The sequence below is a fragment of the Petromyzon marinus genome, chromosome 23 (assembly GCF_048934315.1).
Source record: "Petromyzon marinus isolate PM22_M1 ecotype Great Lakes invasive population chromosome 23, UKy_Petmar_22M1.pri1.0, whole genome shotgun sequence".
NCBI classification, from domain to species: Eukaryota; Metazoa; Chordata; class Hyperoartia; order Petromyzontiformes; family Petromyzontidae; genus Petromyzon; species Petromyzon marinus.
The window spans coordinates 27609679-27617271 of NC_133689.1; the positions used below are offsets into that span (position 1 = coordinate 27609679).

The following is a 7593-nucleotide window of genomic DNA, read 5'->3' on the forward strand; positions in this document are numbered from 1 at the left end:
TTGTTGGAATGGTGAAACACACGCCAAACAAACGCCGGCGCTATCGTGGTTTGTTTTTTAAAGGCCTAATTGTCGTCTTTGTACAAAACAGGTGACAACTGCGCTGGCCAACGTTGGTGAGGCTTGGGAAAAAATCAACCCCCACTGATGGACATGGCCCAACGTGGATTAACGATAACAACAAGACCTCCTTAAAAGGAATGCCTACATCAAGGCCCCGCAGAGTTTGTTATTAAGGTTGTTATTGTTTCTAGATTTGAAGCTTTCGTGACTGCAAGGATCCATACTCTTCGGTTCTATTCGGTAAAGTCACGTAGGTAAAAAATAAAAACAAAAATCACGACGTTTCGGCCACAACACAAGTGGCCTTCATCAGGTGAAGGGGACCGTACTGTCACGAGGACAGCGTTGGAGTGAAGACAGTCCAGCCCAGGTCGCGTCCTTTTAAGCTGTGTGGGAGGACACAAAACGCTTTGGCAAAGGAATTAGCATAAAATTACCGTAAAGTGCAATATGACCGGCAAGGAGGGGGGGAGAGGGGGAGGGGAGTGTGAAGGGGAATGACCGTAATGTAGAGGACCAGCACGGGGGGGGGGGGGGGAGGGGGGTTTACAAATGTGGTGTGAAGTGAAATAAGCTGGAATTAAAGTTCGGTATATCACTACTTGGATAAATATACTGTACCATTGAATTTAGTTTAATGTTTGGTATGATTTAGAACATCTTTCCAATGATTGCTTAATTTGAAACCATCTTCTCGGCTGAAATTGTTTCTGTGTTTGTAAATCTGAATTGCCTCGTGGATAAATCTCTGATGAAAACCCGTGGCTTTACAAAGGACCTTGGTATCGGAGAAAATTATATCGTGATCACCCTCAGCGTTGTAACAGTGGTCAGCTACGGCAGAAGAATTCGTTCTGCCGTGTTTGAAATCTGATTTGTGCTCGCGAATTCGGTCAGAGACATGTCGTTTCGTCTCCCCGATATAGCAATCACCACAAGTGCAGCTCAATTTGTAAACCCCGGGGTACTAAATCATACCAGACATTTAACTAATTTCAATGGTAGTATATTTATCCAAGTAGTGATATACCGAACTTTCATTGCAGCTTATTTCACTTCAAACCACATTTGTAAACTCCCCTCCCCCTCCCCCCTCCGTGCTGATCCTTTACGTTACGGTCATTCCTCTTCACACTCCCCTCCCCCTCTCCCCCCTCCTTGCCGGTCCTATTGCACTTTAGGGTCATTTTATGCGAATTCCTTTGTCAAAGCGTTTTCTGTCCTCCCACACAGCTTAAAAGGACGTGACCTGGGCTGGAATGTCTTCACTCCAACGCTGTCCTCGTGACAGTACGGTCCCCTTCACCTGATGAAGGCCACTTGTGTTGTGGTCAAAACGTCGTGATTTTTGTTGTTTTATTTTTTTACCTACGTGACTTTACCGAATAGAACCAAAGAGTATGCTGTTATTGTTGTTAATTGGCCTTGGGCACCACTGCCAACGCAGCTGCAGCATCCCCAACATACTCTTTCCACATTTTGTATGTCCAGCAATGGATTGTCAAATGACTCCGTGAATGATATTCATTGTTTCATTTTTGTTAGCGACATAGACGCGGTGTTGCTGCTGCGAGGTAATGGTCAGCACAGTCGACGTGCAATTCCTTAGGCCGCCGGGTCTATCTCCCAGTGCGGCAGCTGAAATAAACGGGCGAGTTTGTGACGTCTCCTCGCTCTGTCCACCCAGAACCAAGGGGGAGCGGGGGGGGGGGTCTAGCAGAATCATTTACATTTATACTTGAGGAATGCGATCAGCTATACAACTCTTTTTCTTAGATGTCCATTCGAGGTGGGTCAGATCGTTACAACAACAAACAATACAAAAAACACGGAAGTGTAAAGTATGGGAAAGATAAGCAAATCACTTATAAACAGAATTTACAAAAAAAATTACTTTAGCAGGTAAAGTCCACTGAGCTATTAGCTTCTTTTTCAGAAGCCATAAACGATAGCTCAACGAAGTGGCTTATCACGTGGACATTTATAGCAGCCAAATACTCCACCCAGGGAGAATATGCACACTCCAAATAAACAGGCGTCAGAGTCCGGATCGAAATCACGACCTGTATACTAGGATAGGAATATAACATCTCGCCATCGTGGTGACCCATTCGCTTTCTCTTCCCTCCCCTCGCCCCTCAACTCCGTCTCTTTCTTCTTTTTATAGCTCTTCCGTTACCCCTAAGTATGCCTCTATCACTCTCACTCATTCCTCAATCCTTGTAACATGCCCGTGTACACTAGATCATTCCATTCTGTAAATGTTATGCAAGCTACATCATAGAGTGCATTGGGAGAAGGCGCTCTATAGAAATATAGCTTAGATTAGACATGGGCTTGCAGCGTGGACAAGTAGGGAGCACGCGTTGACAGAGCAACTTCAAGACTGCACCTTTGCCTTGACCTCTGTCCGTCTTTGTCTCTCTGAATCTTACCAGAGCGATCATCTTCCGATTGGAGACATCGGAGTTCTTGAAGGCGAGCCGGAGGCCGCAGCGGATGGAGCTGAAGATGTTGGGGAGGACGAGAACGAAGGCAAGGACCCAGGAATAGAACTGGTTCTGGTCGAGCTCGCCGGCCTGTCTGGCGACCCTCTTCATCTCGGCCAAGTACACCAGGCTCAGCTGCATTCCACCACATTGCGCACGCGAGACAGAAAAAAGCGTCACGATACTCTGCGCATCCTATCTATATAGGGAATCCTCGTTGAGCGTGCGGCATTCACTCTCCGCGTCTTCTGCTTTCACGCAATTTATATTTTATGGAAGGTTTTTCATTAAACGCACACTGCGCCTGCTATAACGCGAGTCTAGTATGTGACAGACTTCTAGCTATAACGTGAATCTTGCTTGTGGCACACTGCTCACTATACATGTGCAGTTAACCCTCCTCAGATTTCTGGCAACTGCCTGATGATGCTGGCTGTAACTCCCAGCGAGGCGTCCATACCCAGTTGGTGAATGTGTGTGGATCACTCTCGAACAACAACAACAACAACCACACCAATGGTGCTCAACGTCAATCAATAAATCAATGCTCCTGCTGCTGCTGAAGCAGTAACACACATTGATTGGCTGCACATTTGTTCAGTGACAACCTCATTAATTAAGTATGGCTTAAGTGAGATATATCTCGTATATGTACACGGGTGTGCCTGTGTGTATCCGCAACATCTGAAAGGCATTGCTGTGTCAGCGGTTATGGTGAGGGCAGTGTAAAGTATTTCATGGCATGACAAAAAAATAAATATTCTTACAGAATACAATAAAACCCACAGACCGAGACGTCCCACAGGTTGTCGTCGATGAGACTAAGAATAATAGCAACTGAGATGCCGACTACATGAACACGATGTGAGGGTTGAGGTGACGAGATGTTATCTCGCTCGTCTGGTACACAGGAGCCCGTGGGTTCGATCCCGTCCCTGACGATGCCTATTTTATATTTAGAGTCTGCATGGTCTCTCTCTCCCCGTGGTCGTGTGGATTTTTCGCTGGATCCCCCAATTTTCCTCTCCACATTTAGAATCAACATCACGCGTTCAGAGTATTTAACTGCTATACATTTCCAAGTGATGATGATACATCACTAAGTTGAGCTATCATTTGTGGCCAGGTCGCTCATGACATTTTTATTCTATGCAACTCAGTGGGCTTTTCCTAGTAAAATAAAAATTTGTTTTAGTTTTTTTCATATCGAGGGCATGTGTGTATGTATCTTGAGCTTCTTTCCCACTGTAAGTAGCCAACCGTGCTAATCGTAGGTGTGGGAAACGAATCGCGTGATCGTGCAGCAATGAGGTGAGGCTGGGGAGAGAGGTGAGGGAGTTCCTCCTTTCTCCTCACCTTGCTGAGCACCGCCGTTCCGAACACGGCGACGGAAGAGCAGTGTCAGGAGGATAAACCTGAGAACCCGAAGACCCCGAGTTGAGGACTCCTCCTCATCGATGTCTGGGCGAATGTTGAACCTGTCCCAGGATCTACGGTGGAAAGAGACGTTCGGTCGAGTCACAGTGAATGTTGTGTTGCGAAATTGCTCTCCGAAATCAGCTGCTGCTGTTGCTGAAGCTGCAGTAATGCATTAGATCTTTTGTTCACGTAACAACTTTTTTAATTGGTTGCGTTAGGTGGAGGAAGCTTTGCGACACGACATTTTACACATACGATCTGAACCGAAAATCGATTACGAAGCACGATAAGTGGTCACAACAGTCTACACTTTGCTAGATTCAGTCGAATAACTTCAGAGCTTTAATCGACGATATTCGTTGCCAATAGGAAGAAGACGTTGACGAAGCAAATGGAGAGGAGGGCAAAAAACAACCCTCTTATAATTGCGCAAAGGAGACTGGATCGGTGGACGCTGGGCATTGCACGAAGAGGCAAGGAGAGGAAGACCATGCGTGACCATTCTGGTCAGCGTGGACTGGGGAAGATGCCACTTTGTGACCGATGCTCACCCATGCCTGAGAGGAAATTGACATCTCCTGTCGCCGAGGCTGGAGCGATGGCAACCTCTGCAACATTGATCCCAGACGACGATGACTCAAGCAGCTTGAGCGACGCATTCTGGGGCATTGCTTCGCTTTGCCAGAAACTGGTTGGCTATTAAAGCTAAACATAAGAGGGTCGGTTTTATTACGTAATTGTTTTTAAATATACATTTTAGTTCGTCGCCTACGATCGAATCACCCACCTGTTTGCTGGTGCTGCTGAGGTAACCAGGTTCACAGGACAGTTGGCTGACCATGATTTGTCTCACGCACGCAGTAACTCCATTATATGTTTTGACGAAAACTTACCAGTGTCTCCAATGCCACCAATTGGGGGTGATACGGAATTCGCCAAAATGTTATTTGCGTGTTTGGCCATTGCCGTTTCATTTGAATCTCGCCCCTCATCCGAGGCTAATCGACGCACGCAGACAATGAACATAATCGAGGGATGCTGCAGTGTTTGCGATTCTCCCGTTGCGGCAGCTGGCCTCTGTCCAACCAGCAGTTCAAGTCGATCGACTGATCGCATGTGGTGGGTTAAAGTGTGGGTACCCCCACCCATTCAATACGTCATTTAGGCCCGTCTCGAAGAGTGGGCCGCATACAACCCTAGCGGGGGCCCATAGGACTCCCCGTGGTGAAGGGAGGCGCTGCCACCAGCAACACCACGGTGGCGAGATGTTATCTCCCTCGCCTGGTATGTAGGAGGTCGTGTATTCGATCCCGACCCTGACGCCTATTGCGCCTATTGTATATTTGGAGTTTGCATGTCCTCTCTCGCTGTCTCCCCATGGCCGCATGGATTTTTTTGCGGGTCCTCCGAGTTTTCCCTCCACATTTGGAATAAAAATCACGCGTTTAGAGTATTTGGCTGCTATAAATTCCCACATGATGAGCCATTTGTTTGAGCAATCATTTGTAGCCAGGTCGCATGTGAAAATAGCTTTACAGCACAGTGGGCATTACTTGGTAAAATAAAATAGTTTATATTTGTTTACTTGGTTTTAATCAGCTGATTTAGTATTCTTCGCTTAACGTACCTGGCGGTATGGTTCACGTGTCGGCCAATAATCGGTCGTAGAAATATTCTCGCGTCATTGTCAAAAACGCCGACGAAAATAACGTAAAATTGCAAGCCCGTGATTTCGGGACTTAAATATATAAGGCGCTAAATACTAAGACACATAAATAAGTATATATGTATGTTGACCTTCTTTCGCACCGTACAGATCCAACCGTGCTCATTGGAGGTGCGAAAACATATTTCCATGTATACATATATGTATATATATGTCTAATCCAATTACATATACAGGATATGAATACGGTTCTGAGTCACGTGTGCATGAATGGAGAGATGCGCGATTGGAATTGCATCGAGAGACCAAAACAAAAAAACATCGAGCACGCGGATCAGAGAACGCATGCACGAGTTCAAGTCACACATTTCACAGCGCGAGTTACCCTGCGTTACTTTCTGACACGTCGAAGCGTGCGTTAGTGGTACGCGTTTTTTGGGAATGCATCGTCGCGAATCGTTGATGGTGGCCGACGGTCAAAAAAATCCTCGCGGACTGACGAAGCAAAGGAAGGAACGCGTCCGGGAGTACATCTGTCTGAGAGGCGGAGCAATGAAATGTTCTCGCCGACGGGCGAGAACATTCCACAAAGCACCGTGAGAGATGACACCGACTTGAGGCGGTGTTCATCCAGCAGTGGATGGATCATGGCTGATGCTCACAATAATTGATGGCGGTTGTGGTTGTGGTGGTTGTGGGGGTGGTTGTGGTGTAGGGAGTGGTAGTGTGGTAGTTAGCACGCTAGCACGCTAACTACCACTCGTACAGACGATTATCTGTATCAGTCCTAGGCCTCCCCTAGGTCGACTCAACCTCAAATGAGTACATTTTTGTAAAAATCGCCACAAAGGAGATAAAAGCGGCCGAGCGTGGAGCTGGCCACCCACTCCCGAGTGTGCCATTCCAACCTTAATAGGTGCTCGATAACAGCACTTGGGCCAACAGTCTGTTAAAGCTATGAGGTGGATCTGTTTCTTTTGCGGTGGTTATGGTGGTAGTGTTGTTGGTACTGTGTTGTTGGTAGTGGTGGTTGTTATGGTGCTGGTTTTGGTTGTGGTGATTGTGGTGGTGGTGAAACGTTAACTTACTTCTCGCATTGGGTTTGGGGCTCCACTTCTTCTGATTGTGCTTTCCTCTGCACGTCCCTGCGTTCGTCCGCACACGGGCACTCGCATTTCCATTCAACAGCTCCCGCCTCTCCTTTCTCTGGTGGCTTTAAGGACTTCGGTGATGCTTGAGGCTTCGTCATCGCCCGTCTACGCGTTTGGGAGCTTAAATGCCGGTGGTGGTAGAGTCTCCCTCTCGGGTCTCCCTTCAATAATCATCAAACCCCTACCTGTCTGCGATGAGCTGTGGCGTGATTAATGGACATAACTCATCTGTAGAGCTCAACTGAGAGTCGTTGAGACAATCAGCCCAATAGTTTTATCTTTGAGATGCGATTGCGTTAATACGCTACACTCTTACAACGTGTATTATAATTGTCACACGAACTAGCGATAATGATTATTATAAAATTGGCAAGATTAGACTCCAGTGGTGAGGAAAGAAAACATCTGACACTGAATGCAGATATTTCAACTGTCTACATACTTCTACAGAGGCATCAGCACTGAGTCCTCTAGGGAGCGGGGTACTAGTCTCAGATAGCGTGGTAGCACCACTGATTATATATATCGAAAGGGAGCGATGACCCCGGGTTCAGTTTGACACCCTAATTTGCAAGTGGTCAATGACATAGCTGAGGGAGGCAGAGACTTGCTGAGCCACGGGGCATACAATTACAATGAGGAAGCTGATATTCTCTGCGGCTTAACGTTCACAGTCGCGATTTCGTGAGTTAATGTTCAAAGCAGCGTAATTCCGTCATCATCATTGTTTGCCATGAACAACATCAATCACGTCATCATCATTAACATTGAGTCATCAAACATCAACAACAGCGCCATCGCCATC

General features: G+C 46.8%; 2 long non-coding RNA genes across 2 annotated transcripts; one reads left to right on the forward strand and one right to left on the reverse strand.

Annotated features, from left to right (window-relative positions):
* The first annotated feature begins 157 nt into the window (after window positions 1-157).
* On the forward strand, window positions 158-3347 carry LOC142925724 (uncharacterized). The gene is made up of 2 exons (XR_012942659.1): window positions 158-237; window positions 2502-3347. It is a non-coding gene; the product is annotated as an uncharacterized LOC142925724 (long non-coding RNA).
* On the reverse strand, window positions 2625-6976 carry LOC142925723 (uncharacterized). The gene is made up of 3 exons (XR_012942658.1): window positions 6726-6976; window positions 3909-4042; window positions 2625-2687 (listed from the first exon to the last, which is right to left on the reverse strand). It is a non-coding gene; the product is annotated as an uncharacterized LOC142925723 (long non-coding RNA).
* Window positions 6977-7593: the final 617 nt, after the last annotated feature.